At 47.9% G+C, this 13,480-nt stretch overlaps 1 protein-coding gene across 3 annotated transcripts in view; it reads right to left on the bottom strand.

The window, feature by feature from the left end:
• The window catches only part of FAM107B (family with sequence similarity 107 member B), a 221,314-nt gene that overhangs the window by 74,412 nt on the left and 133,422 nt on the right, over positions 1–13,480 (bottom strand). Inside the window, exon 1 of one of the 3 annotated variants that reach the window (XM_061178250.1) lies at positions 9,810–9,915. The exons of 1 other annotated variant lie outside the window; for it this stretch is intronic. The gene's annotated coding sequence lies outside the window, so the exon portion shown is untranslated. Of the gene's footprint in view, positions 1–9,809; positions 9,916–13,480 lie in introns of those variants that run through there. One more of the 3 variants, XM_061178257.1, reaches the window with a different exon arrangement.

The raw sequence follows: 13,480 nt of genomic DNA, 5'->3' as shown, positions 1-13,480 counted from the left end.
TAAGTTTTAGGTCCCAAATTGCGATTCTTTGCTGTTCTCAAATAAACCCATTTTGCTGGCAAAATAACTGGTTGTTTTACATCAACAAATCTAATAAAGCTTTCGTTCTAACTTCCAGGTTACAGAAATACAGAGGTTAGTGGAACACGTTTAAAGAGAAAACTCTCAGCCAAATCCAGAATGCGGGACCGTCTACAAGACAACTGACTTGCTTCTTCCACAAAGCAATAACTTAGGGAGAACAGGATGGGGGAAGGAGCGCTGTTCTAGAGTTAAAACGTCAAGAGGCATATCAAATGCAATGTGTGAGCTTTGTTCGGACCCTGGTGTGAGAAACCAACTATCAAAAGACATTTTTAAGCTAATGAGGGGTGAAATCAATGCAGGGAAGATGGGGAGTCCTACGTATTCCTGGGCTGCCCCACCCCTTGCCTTCTGATGTTCTGGAACTGCAATTCAGCCACTCTCCAATTGAAAGGGCAGGGCCTGTGAGCAGAAACTGAGCCATGGATGGCTGGGCCACACCCAGCTCTGCACAGGAAGGGGAAACTCTCAGTAAGAAGATGCACAAGATCCTGGTTGGTAGAAAAAGAGGCAGTACCTGGGGCAATCTAGAGAGGAAATTTACAGGTTCTTGAGCACAATTATAGCCAATAGGATTCTAGCAGCCTTGAGCTTCATAGGAAACCCATTCATGCAAACAGCATAAAATCCATGCTCTGAACAGAGAAGTTAACATTTGAAGCAAGCAGGGTACCTATGAAATGGGAGAGAAGGAAACAAGATGAACACCCAAGTGTATAGACAGAAAGATATGAAGTGTTTAAAAATCTTCTCAAAACGTTCAGATATTTGTGATGCACAAAGAACTCCTCTGCCATGGGGAACACAAAATCCTCCAATATGGACTATACATGAATTGGAAAAAATACTGTTTAAATACAGGATTGTTACATAGAAGGGAAAATTGTATTAGCATCTAACATAATGACATAAAACACTTTGAAAAATACATGATGCCTAATTCCACCCATTAATAACAAGGTAACAGCCTTGGGAAACTTCATACCAAAAAAATGGCACTTCCGGTAAACATAATATTTAAGACCAACTCAAACACACAAGCTCTGCCTAATGACATAATTATGCATTTTGAATTTGGTGCCATGCTCACACCATACCTAAGAAAGCTCCTTCACAAATGGATCACTTTAAGACATTATCATTTCCATGTGATGATGCCAAAACTAAAATGCAGTATAAATATCCTCCTTAAAGCTACGGTTTTAGATTTACCTGGTAAGTGCCTTATTCCAACTGGGATTCCAAGCCCTTTCTGAGGCTAAGAAGTCAAAAGTTTTATCAACAGGGTTAAGGGAGTGTGGAGTCTTGGCCGAGGCAAAGTTCTGCAGAGAGGAGGCCCAAATTTGATCCCAGCTCTTAGAACCTGGGGCAAGCTTCTTCATCTCTCTATGCTTACTTTCCTCATTTGTAAAGCACTAACACTAATGGTACCTCCCTCACAGAACTTCTTGGAAGACCACAGAAGATAATGAATGAAACCACACCTGGCATAATCGGAAATGCTCAGGAAATGCTAGCCATCATTACGTTTATCATCATCTGAAGGCCCATCTCCGTGGAAATCACTCTCATCAGCACAGAGTACCTCTTTCTGACCAAGGCAAAGAATGTTCCTTAAGAGCAGACATGGTGTGCCACAATGAATGGACCTCAAAAACACTCTGTTAAATGAACAAAACTGGACACAAAAGGCCACATATTGTATGATTCTCCGTGTAGGAAATTTCTAGAAAAGGCATAACCTTAGAGACAGAAGATCAGTGTCTGCCTGAAACTGGGGATGGAAAGAGGAATGGACTACAGAGTCTAAAACTGGACTGGGGTGATGGCTGCTCAACAGTACAAATTTTCTAAAAATTATGGAACTGGATGCTTATAATGGGTGAATTGCATGGTATATAACTGATACCTCAATAAAGCTGTACTGGGGGAAAAAAAGATGTGCTTTCAAAGTGCTTGCACAAGTCCTTTCTCACCAATCTATTCTGACAGCAAACTCACATATTCTGCAGAGCACAGCCAAACAGCTGAGGATGCTAGGCTCGGGCAAGGACCAGACCTGGATCCTAATCCTGACCCGGCTTCGTCCTACAGCAAACTTGTTACTTCTCTAATCCTCAGTTTCCACATCTGTGAAACGGGAACCCTAACAGTATTCATTTCAGAGCTGTTTGAGCACATTTATAATCCTCCCCCAAGTTTCCCAGATCAGTAAACGGTGCCACCCTTCACCCAGGGGTTGAGGCTAAACACAGAGGTATCACTCATGACTTCTCTCCTTTCCCATATCTGCCCCAATCCATGACCAAGTCCTGAGGGTTCCATCCTCAAAATATTTCAGGTATCCATCCAACCACTTCTCACCAGCTCCATCCCAGTCCTCGGGGACTCACGGAAGCCTCCCACGGGTCCCCCTGCCTCCACTCTGGCCTCTGCAGTTATGGCTGCAGGGGGGTATTTACAAACACAAGGCTGATCTCCATCACCTCCTGCTCAGAACCCTCCCCTGGTCTCCTACAGCCTGCAGGCCCCACCTGATGAGCACCTCTGGTCCCTGGGCCGTCATCTGCACTTGCCTCTGCACAGACGGATGGGGGTGAGGCTCACCCCTTCCCTCATCCAGAGCTCAAGTTCTCCTCCTCAGAGGGGCCTCACCCTACTAAAAACCCCACCTCTGCTCCCGCCGGACTCCAACCCCTCGACCTCACTTCCTTCACAGCAGTGACACTGCCTAGAATCACATCATCTACGTTCTCCTTTACACGCTGTCTTCCCACTAGAAGAGAAGCTCCACGCAAGCAGGATTTTGACACTGTCTTACCCACATGCCCCAGAGTCTGGCACAGGGTCTGGCATAGAGAAAAATGCGTTAAATACTTGCTGAAGGAATAAAGAACTCTCACAAAGCACTCAGCACAACACCTGCCAGATAGGAAGTGCTCAAGAACTGTTAGTTGGTAAGAATAAAAATACTTATTATAATTACAGTTCACAGATCAGAATACGGACGCCCTACGAGGTTACCTGCCTAAGCCAGGTTGCACTCTTAAGTCTGACAGTCTAGTACACATCCACGGTGCCACATTCCACGAGCACAGAATAACTGATGCTCCCTGCCCGCCCCCAGCAGGAACGCAAAGGATACTGCGGCCAGTCCTCCTGACCATGCTGTGCCCTGCCTCCTCTCACCTTGAAGGAGTCACCTGATCCTAGAAGGGGTGGCCGGCACGCTACTGAACCCTATGGCAGTCCCAGAAACGACAACTGATGGTCCCAAGCGTTCCACCAGGTAAAACAAAGGCAAGCTTCAACCTCACCCTAAGACCACTCTAAGAGGTAGGCAAGGGTGATTATCTGCATTTCATAGATGAGAAAGTAGAGAAAGAGAAATAAATGACCTGCTCGAAAACCACATGCATGCTAATTAATGGTGAACCTGGGCCCAGGATTCTGAACATTTTAGAACACTAGGCCTCCGTCTTTCCAACACACTACATACACTACTCTGGGCATCCGTGAAAAAAGGAAAGGAAGACAAAGAACCCTGACCACAGCTTTATCTATTTTATTTTATTTATTTACTTTTTAATTTTATTTATTTATTTATTTTTTGGCTGTGTTGGGTCTTCGTCACTGCGCGCGGGCTTTCTCTAGTTGCGGCGAGCGGGGGCTACTCTTCGCTGCGGTGCGTAGACTTCTCATTGCAGTGGCTTCTCTTGTTGCGGAGCACAGGCTCTAGGCGCGCGGGCATCAGTAGTTGTGGCACACGGGCTCAGTAGTTGTGGCTCGCGGGCTCTACAGCGCAGGCTCAGTAGTTGTGGCTCACAGGCCCAGTTGCTCCGCGGCATGTGGGATCTTCCCAGACCAGGGCTCGAACCCGTGTCCCCTGCATTGGCAGGTGGATTCTTAACCACTGCGCCACCAAGGAAGTCCTGCTTTATCTATTTTAAATGACATTAAGTTGTAAGGGAAAAGAACATTCTAAAGAAAGTCCTTCTATATATACATATTCACAATGACACTCTTAACTTCCTCCAGCACAGGGGAATTTTCGTACCTCTCCATTAGACATCCGGAAACAACTTTTGATTATTTATACAGTGGGAGTTTGTAAGAGCACTGCAGGGTTTTGTAAACTCATGAGCATGGATCAGGCCCAGATGCCTCAAAAACCTGGATACAATGTGAGTTTTAACCTGAACGCTCACGGAGTGTGCTCTGTGTCACATATACTAATAACGACACAGAAAAGCTGACACCACAGGATCATGGCCTCTCTCCTAGACACTTGGTTACGTCGCTTTATGAAGGGTGCCAGAACCTGTGTCCAAGAATACAATAAAACATGCCATTTCTGATAGCAAAGCCAGGTTCTTTAAAACACTCCTGAAGGCATGAAGGCATCCTGAAAGGTCAGATAAAGAGAGAAGGGAGAAGTCCCTCATCCTCTGCCACCCCCGACCAGTGTCCCTCATCGGCATCTTGGCATCACTGCTGTTATCAAAAATCTGTGGGCGACAGCACAAGAGCCTAAACACCTTTGGCCGGCCATGCTCAGGGACCATGTGTTTGGGGCTTCAGGCCCTCAGAGGTAGATCTTACAAAGTTCATCTCACAAACAAGAGCACTAAAGCTCCCAGGGGCTCCGTGACTTGTGGGGGTCACAAAGCCGGGGCCTGGTACTAACTCAGACACATCTGGTTTCAAAGCTCCAAACTGTTCCCGTATGGCACATTCGTTAACACGCCCCGTTCCCCAATCCCACCCCTTCTGTCCAGGGCTGGCACTGAACAGGGCCATAGATGCTCCACTATCATACACTTGGCACTGACACCAGAAAGGAGAACAGAGAACGAGGCGAGAAAAATCCTCCAGACAACGCGCACCTACCACCCACCAGGGTGCGGACAGCTGGCCTACCTGCACTTTTTCTATCTTCGGCCTAGGCTCTGCAATTCCCCATTTAAGACTTCTCCGTGTAACAACTGCTAAGGATTTATAATTCAGTAGCATGACCAGGAATAGCACTGAGGACAGCCCAGAATCACATTGTTTCACGGCTCTAAGGGTGGAGGGAGCTTTTCTTCACACCGCAAAACTCTAAGACTATGCGGTGGGTAGGGAACATTACTGTCACCAAAGTACGCCTCCCTCCCACCTCTCCCCAGGCACACACAACACAGACTACAGCTACTGCTTTACAACTGCTCTGACCAGCTGCTTGACCTTAAATGCGATCCCTGGTAGGATGGAACTGCTAAAGAGTCCACCTTGTGTTAAAGCCGCAGTCCTTCCTTTTTCTGCATTGCTCTCCATTTTCCTTCCTACAGTTCACCTGAGTCTGGAAAACATTCTTAAATAAGTCTTCCCACAATTTCCCCACAGCCCCTCTTATGTTTTCATTTGTAACAGAACCTGGGGTGGGCACGCCATGTCCCCACCACAGCTGGCTTCCCAGGGCCACCGGCCTGCAGGTTTACCTTCAGCGAGAATACGGGAACAAGACCACAATTTCCCAGTCCCTCCTCAATTCTGCACTAGAAAGTCTCCCAACCCCTCAGTCAAATTCTAGACACAACCGAACAGTCCTCCAAATCTGTTCTGCCAAGCCCCTACACCTTGCTCTTAAACTGATCAGCCCTGGGCAAATCACACTCGGTCCCCTCCACGCCTCTCCCCCTACCCTTCACCTTAGGGTCAGAAACCCAATCCCGCAGCCTTAGGTGGGATTTCCATCATTCTTTCTGAGATGCCTTAATTCACAAAGTGCTACCTTCCCTTCACAGCTCTTAATATCACGGTCATCAAGCAATGTCTGTGTAATTCATGTAATTCTTTAAATATCTTCCTCGCCTGCCCTGCCATGTGGACAGGGACCCCATGGGACTTGTCAACTGCAGTATGCCCGATGCGAGGGCAGTGCGGGCACATGGGAAGCACTAAGGAAATGTTTGTTCAATGAAGGAATGAATAGAAAACAAAGCTTCTCCCATCAGCTTCAAAAATAGCCGCTCAACGATTTACCAGGACTAAGTGGCAGCTGGCCAATGATTTTCTTTCTTTTACTGATGGGGTCTAGGAATCAACAGGATCAGATGCGGTGAAAAGCATCGACTCCTTTTCAGCGGAGTTCCCTAGGTACTTAGTGTAAGGAAAAGTTTCAAGTTCAGACCGATGGGGCCCAGCACCTCTTGCACAAGAAGGAACAGGGGAGAAACTGGTCTGCTTCACAAAGGAAAAGCAAAACAAGGCCAAGCTTAAACAAGGAAATTACACAAAAAAACTGCAGTGAAGTCTCATCGTCAGGTCATTCCAGCACTAAGTGGCCCGGGGCTGCGCACACAGACTCCTTAGCTGCACAGAGCTTTCCCTACATGACGTGAGCCCAAAGTGAGAGGCAAAAACGGGTCAGTGCTCACAGCTACTTTCTCCAGACTTAAAGAAGGCTGACAAGTCAATATCTCAAGATATCCGGGGACTTCTAAAAATGCCTAAAATCTAGACCTCACCCAACCAAACCTCCTGGCCCCTTTTCTCCAAACATTTGCACAGAGAATTCTGGAGGGAAGGGGCAGATGGGGCATTAAGAATATGAAGCTATATTACTAACCTACTATGTCCCCTCTTTTTGGAGAAAAGTTTTCCATGCCTTAACCACTCCCCCCCAAAAATCATTAAAAGTCTTTTCCACCTTTACATGTGGCATTAAGTAGCTAGTGGGAAGCAGCCGCATAGCACAGGGAGATCAGCTTGGTGCTTTGTGACCACCTAGAGGGGTGGGATAGGGAGGATGGGAGGGAGACGCAAGAGGGAGGGGGTATGGGGATATATGTATGCATATGGCTGATTCACTTTGTGATACAGCAGAAACTAACACACCATTGTAAAGCAATTATACTCAAATAAAGATGTTAAAAAGAAAAAAATTGGAAGGAAGGGAGAGAGAGAGGGAGGGAGGAAGGGATGGAGGACAGCATCCGTCCTACCACATACAGTTCAGGACCCGGATCTCTCAGCACTTCTCTCAAGCACAAACCAAGTCTGCTTCTAAACATCCCAGGAATGGAATCTCCAGGCAACAGGGACAGGTGTCTGGCCATCACAAAGAGCCATACAAGTCTGTAACCCTGGACCACTCCCAAACTTTTCTCTCCACCCTGCGAGGCAGCAAAACTTTTAAGAGCAAAGCGGCTCAACTCTGACCTCACGTCCAGCCTGGCTGTGCTGCTCAGACTGTTCAAGGTCATAGGAGGGTTGAAAGATGAGATGGAGAGATTCTGATGGGCCCTATTTTAGTTTCTTTTGACATCCGGTTGGAGAAAGGTGCCATTATTACAGCAGATTACATACTTTACACACTCACTCACAGGTCACTGCCGTTGACCCTCCATATCCACAGGGTATTGGTTCCAGGACCCACGAGGATACCTAAATCCGCAGGTGCTCAAGTCCCCGATATAAAATGGTGCAGTACAATGAATACGGTCGGCCCTCTGTGTCCGCGGGTTTGGCATCTGCAGATTCGATCCTTGGTTGGTTGAATGTGGGGATGTGAAACCTGGGGATACGGAGGGCTGACTGTACTGCACCATAACCTGTCCAAGCACGCTCACAGATTAAGGAGCCCCACGTTAGAAACAGGAACAAAGATTGCACCTGACAGTACATAACCACAGCTTCCTTCCTGTAAATTCTTCTGACTTCAAAAAGTATTGCATCATCCTAATGATCAATCTAGTACTTCTAAACAGTTGTCTCCAAAACCTCTTTTTAACTTTGCATATTGGAGAAATTAAATGTCGGAAAATTTTACAAGTGGAAAATAAAAGTATGTAATAACAAAAGCATTCAGTGGCTAAATCTGGGTTGGAACAATGTGTTTTTTGTTTTTGTTTTTTCACAGAACACAGGCACGCAGAACTACTCTCCACTCATAGGAAAACCCTTCTTATTTTACTTTCTCAACGCAAGGTCTTTTAGAAGCAAGCAAGTCACCAGCTACAAAACCATGGCTATTCCTTGTTCTACAAAGAGTTCCTTTCCATCACATATTTCTCATGGATCTCAGAACACAATTTTATTTTTTCGAATATGTTAAAAGCCAAAAGGTTTACTTTTATTTAAAAAAAAAAAAAGCCAATCTGAAACTACTCCTGAAATCCAAAGAATATAGTACATTAAATGCTTCTATCAGTCCCTTCTTCCCTATTAAGTGGAACTAGCATTGTTTTTTCTCTTTCTTCCCTCCCCCTTCTGTATAGGTGGTTATCTGCAAGGCTGAAAGGAAATATACTTCAAACGACTTGTTGGCAAAACACTGCTGTAGACTACGGTTATTAGAGATTGTGTTTTAGACTGATGGGAGTGGTAAAGATTAATAATCAGTAACTCCCTGATTTATTCATTCACACACACATTTCTACACCATGGCTACCAAGCCATAAATGAAGCAAAGATGCCTTTATCCTCAGGGTATGTTTGGGTGGTTTGGTACATGAGTGACTTTTCCCCTATATTTCTTTTCAATTTTTTAATAAATATATATAATTTTATACTTAAAAGTTTTAAACTGGAAACGACTAGCACTAAGAAATCTTCTCTAGACAGGCCCTCCAGATACTATTTCAACTTAAAGCAACTTGGACAGCTAAAATCTCCAAAGTGATGGAGAGGGCACATGGCCGGAGGAGAAACTAAGTACCTGGTAGCAAGAAATCCTCAAGTTAAAAATATAAAGTCTAACAGGCCGCATTCCGGTTTTCTGTATTTATCTTGAATATCAAACTCATTTTCATTAAATAACTTTGCTCTACTGTCATTAAGTCAAGTCTTTCCAAGGAAGGAAGGGTATGGTATCTTGCTGCAGAGAAAAAGATATGGCATTTATCCTCTGCGGGATTCCGTTTCGCATTTCAGAGGGACTGTTACATCCCCTACACAGCACGTCAACACTTGGCCAGACGCATCCACGCCATCCCCGAGGGACCTGAAGATACTTGAGGAGAAGTTATGAGAACCAAAATTTTAGGACTCCTTGGGGGCAGACGCCACCCAAAATACTGGGTTCACTGGAGTAGCGGGAGCGGAGAAGAGGCAAAAATGGAAAAGTTACTTGCAGACTGTTTGGAAACGGTGCCCCGGTCACCTTTAAACCAGCGGCTCAAAGCCCCTGCGGCCCCTCCTCTGTTTGCCCAGGCGGAGGAGGCTCCGCGGCGGCCGGCGCTGCGGGGGGCGAGCCGGCCGCCCAGGGCTCGGCATCTGGCCGCGCGCGGCGCACCCGGTGGGCAGCGCATCCCCGCTCCAGGCAGGGTCTCTCCATTTTCAGGGCCGAGGAAGCAACAATAAGCCGAGCGGAGCGGCCGCGCAGGCTCGCCTCCCTCGCGGCGCCCCACCATCCCCTGCACCCCCGAGACTCGGTTACCCCCGCGCGCGACCCCTGCCACGCCCCGACCCCGCACCCTGGGCTCGTCCCCGGCACGGCGCGGGGTGGCCCGGGCTCCCCGCACGCCCACCGCCCGGCGCGCCGTCCTCCAGCGCACGCAGGGACCCCCGCCCAGCGCCGGCCGCGGGGAGGGGAAGCCCGGCGGCCCTTCCCACCCGGGGGACCCTCGCGGCGGGGGTCGGAGCAGGGCGGCCGGCCGGCCGCGCCGTAGCCCCGGCGGGCACCCCGCCTCCCCCACGCTCCCAGTCTTTGTGTGCAAAGTAAGTGCGGTAGGCGAACCCACCTCGGCGCGCGCACAAAGGCGCGCGGCTCCCTCCCCGGCGCTCGCTCCGGGCGGCCGCGGCGGCGCCCAGCGGCCCGGCGGCTCAGGACGACCCGGAGGCGGCGCGGGCGGCGGCTCCGACTGCGGCTCCGACGGCGACGGCGGCGGCGGCGGCGGCGGCGGCGGCGCCACCAGTCCAGCGCAGAGAGGCTCTTTCACACCCCGCGGCCCCGCGCGTCCGAATTAAGCGGCGAGGCGGGGCGGAGCTAGGCTGCTGAGGACACGCCCCGGACACGCCCCGCCGCGCTGGCTGCAGCTCGGAGCTCCGGACCGCGGCCCGCGGGGACTGCGCCGGGAAAAAGTCTGCCGATTTGATTCCTGGAGGTTTTCGTTCTGTGGTTTTAGTTTGGTTGGCTTCAGAATCTCTCAAAGCAGAGGGAATATTGGAAGAAAAAAACTGAGTGTCACCAGATGAGAGAGAGAGAAATGGGAAATTATAGGTGACAGGCGCCCGTTTCCGAGGCCCACAATCAAAGATTTCTCTCTGTCTCTGTCGTTCTCTCTGTCTCTCTGTCTCTGTCTCTCTCTCACACACACACACACACACACACACACACACACACACACACACACACGACCGCAAGTACTCGGGACTGTTTGGTTTGTGGGTGTCTGGCCTCCATCGCCACTCCACGCCTGTGACATTCAGAGAGACTGTCCCCATTGAAATTCTGCCAACAGGTCACCGAAGAAAACTCAGAGGGACACGGAATCAGATGTACTGTCCAGCCAGAGCCTGAAACCCAGTGCCCTGGGAATTTGCTCAGACTCCTCCCCCTCCCCCTCGTTCTTCAAAGGGTAATTGAAGATTTAAACTTATGCGAAGGAGAAAAGGGTTTGTTTTACCCTTTTTTTCCTCTCGGATTTTCGTTTTTCTCAGCTCCCTTACAGCAAATCGCTTCTCTGCCCAACCCCGAGACTCTTAGATTACAATCTACGTGAATCACAGCAGGTAAAAAAATGGGAGATATGTTTCAGAGTAACAAACAATAAAGACAGCAGGTAATGGATTTTAGAGCAAAAGCTTTTTAATTTTCTTGGCAACAGATGAATAAGGGCTTATTTACTGGGAAGCTTTTCTGACTGAAACAGCTTGGGTCATTATCACACAGAAAAGTCATATCAATTATGGATTTTGGTAAACCAATTACTTACTCCAAAGATGCTGGAAAGTCACAGCACTTCAAGGGCCTCGTCATCCCTAGGCCTTGAAGCCCACTGAGAGGTGGGGTCACCTGCCACAGGATTTAGAGAGATGGGCTCCTTCCCAGCCCAAGAAATTGACCTGTGTGAACTTTATTCACGGTGTTTCCTGCAAGTCTTACTTCTCTCCCATTCTTGGGTTGTGTTGGTTCTGTTCTTGACAATGGATCCACCAGTCACTAAACCAGAACCTGGGATCCAGCCTAGATTTTCCCCTCACTCCCCACATGGGAGACAATTCCAAGTCCTGCACATTCTATGTGACGGCTTGATAGCCCTCCTGGTCCCCATCCCACTGGCTCGGCCCCAGCTGGCCTTTGGGGTCTGTCAACACACTGTGGCGGTAGCCCCACAGCTGTCCCCAGACTGCAATCTCACATATGCTTTTCCTCCAAACTGCTTCCCCAGTGAACATTCCACTTGCACGTCTGCTCTCAAAACCCTTTAAGGGGTGCCCAATCCCTACTACATGACCAAGTTCAAGCTCCTTCGTACAGTACCCCATAGAGCAGCATACCTCTTGATATCACCTTGATGACTTCCCTGGGCTCTTGCTGCATCCCCCAAACAAACACCCATGGTGCCACTCAGCCAGAGTGTTGTATTTGCTAAACGGCCCTGTTTTGTGACTGTGAGGACCGGATGAAAGAATTTGTCACCTGTTAGGCTTTTCTACATGCCTCCTCCCTGCCCAGCACACCTTCATACCCCACCAACCCCCAAGAGCTTCTCTCCTCTCTGAGATCCAAGTTGCTCTAACAAGACTTCCCGACCTGCTCAAACTCAATGGACCTTTTCTGCCCTTCCCATACCTAGCATGGCCTTATAATTAGTGCACTGTATTATAAATATGTGCTCTCCTTGAGCAGAGTTTATACTTGATAGATATACATATCTTTACATCCGCCTGCTTAACCCAGTATCTGGCAAATAAGAAATGTTAGGGACTGAATTGTGTCTTCCCCAAATTCATATGTTGAAACCCTAACCCCCGATGTGACTATTTGGAGATGGGGCCTTTAGGGAGGAAATTAAGGTTAAATGAGGTCATGAGGTTGGGGACCTAATCCAGTAGGACTGGTGACCTTATAAGAAGAGGAACAGATACCAGAGATCTGTCTCTCTGTGCACACAAGGAGGCCATGTGAGGACACAGCTAGAAGGTAGTCATCTGCAAGCCAGGAAGAGCCCTCACCAGAAACCAACACTGCTGACACCTTGATCTTGGACTTCCAGCCTCCAAAACTGTGAGAAAATAAATGACTTGTTTAAGCCACTGTTATGGCAGCTCAGCAGACTAATACAAGAAGCATGCATTAGATTCTAGACTCTAACACTGGAAAAGCACGGACCTACCAGTGAGCCTATAATGTACCCCCCCCTCAAAGCAGCCTGGACAAACTACTATGATGCCAGGGCAGTGGACAGAGTGTCTAGACGTGATAAGTGACCACACAGCCTTTTCCCTGCCCTGGTGAGAAACAGAAACAGCTTATTCCATAGACTGAGGTATTAATGCCCAAGGATCTCAGCCTCGGCCTTACCTTTGTATCAGGAACCATTATTTCTTTTAAACCAAAAACAAAATAGTACATCAAATATTTACTTTGAACTTCTTGAGTCAAAGCTTTATTAAAAGATAAGATGCCAACACCCATTCATTAAGTCTACTGTTTGGGGCTTGTATTTCACATTCCTGAGAATCTTAGGGGGATTTTAATCCAGGTAGGATCAAGTATCCGATTTGGCTTGGGGCCCCTGGGGTCACTGTGGGTGGACTCCGGAAATAAGAACTTAAAGATTATGGACCAGAGTGGTATTTATACTTGTATCCACAGCCTCTATCAACAGTGTCTGGGCCACAGTAGAGGCATGATAGATGTTTGTCCAATAAATAAGCCTGGATTTTCAGGGCACAGCTAGACTTCCCAGGAGTATGTCAGGTGACACCTAACTCTCAGCCTGAATCTGATGTCCTGTAGATTCCATATTCTGGATGTGGACAGAATCCCAGGAAGGTCAGGTGAGCCGGTGGCACCTCCTTGGGTTTCTACCATTGGGCTGACACACTTCACCAGGTATATAGAGGCCCTTTGCTCGCTTTCTCCATATACAAAACAAAGAAAATGCTCCCCTGAGTGGCTTTTGAGTCCTTTAACCAATCACTGGTGATAGATTCTCTAATCGTACTTTACTGCAAAGCATACATAATAATTTTCCATCTTATAACACTCACCTGCAAGACCACCCATACACTCAACTTTAACCTCAGCCTCTTGCTTTGACATAGGGGGCCTTTTAAATTCATTCCTAAGGAAAACTGAGGAAAGCAGAGATGAACATGTGGGGACATAAAGTGGAACAAAGCAAATCAATTTGGAATGAGATATGTTGTCCTTTATCTCCCACTTGGTCATTTTCCTTATACA

The sequence above is a fragment of the Eubalaena glacialis genome, chromosome 2 (genome assembly GCF_028564815.1).
Source record: "Eubalaena glacialis isolate mEubGla1 chromosome 2, mEubGla1.1.hap2.+ XY, whole genome shotgun sequence".
Classification (NCBI taxonomy): domain Eukaryota; kingdom Metazoa; phylum Chordata; class Mammalia; order Artiodactyla; family Balaenidae; genus Eubalaena; species Eubalaena glacialis.
This window is presented reverse-complemented; position numbering and strand designations above follow the sequence as displayed.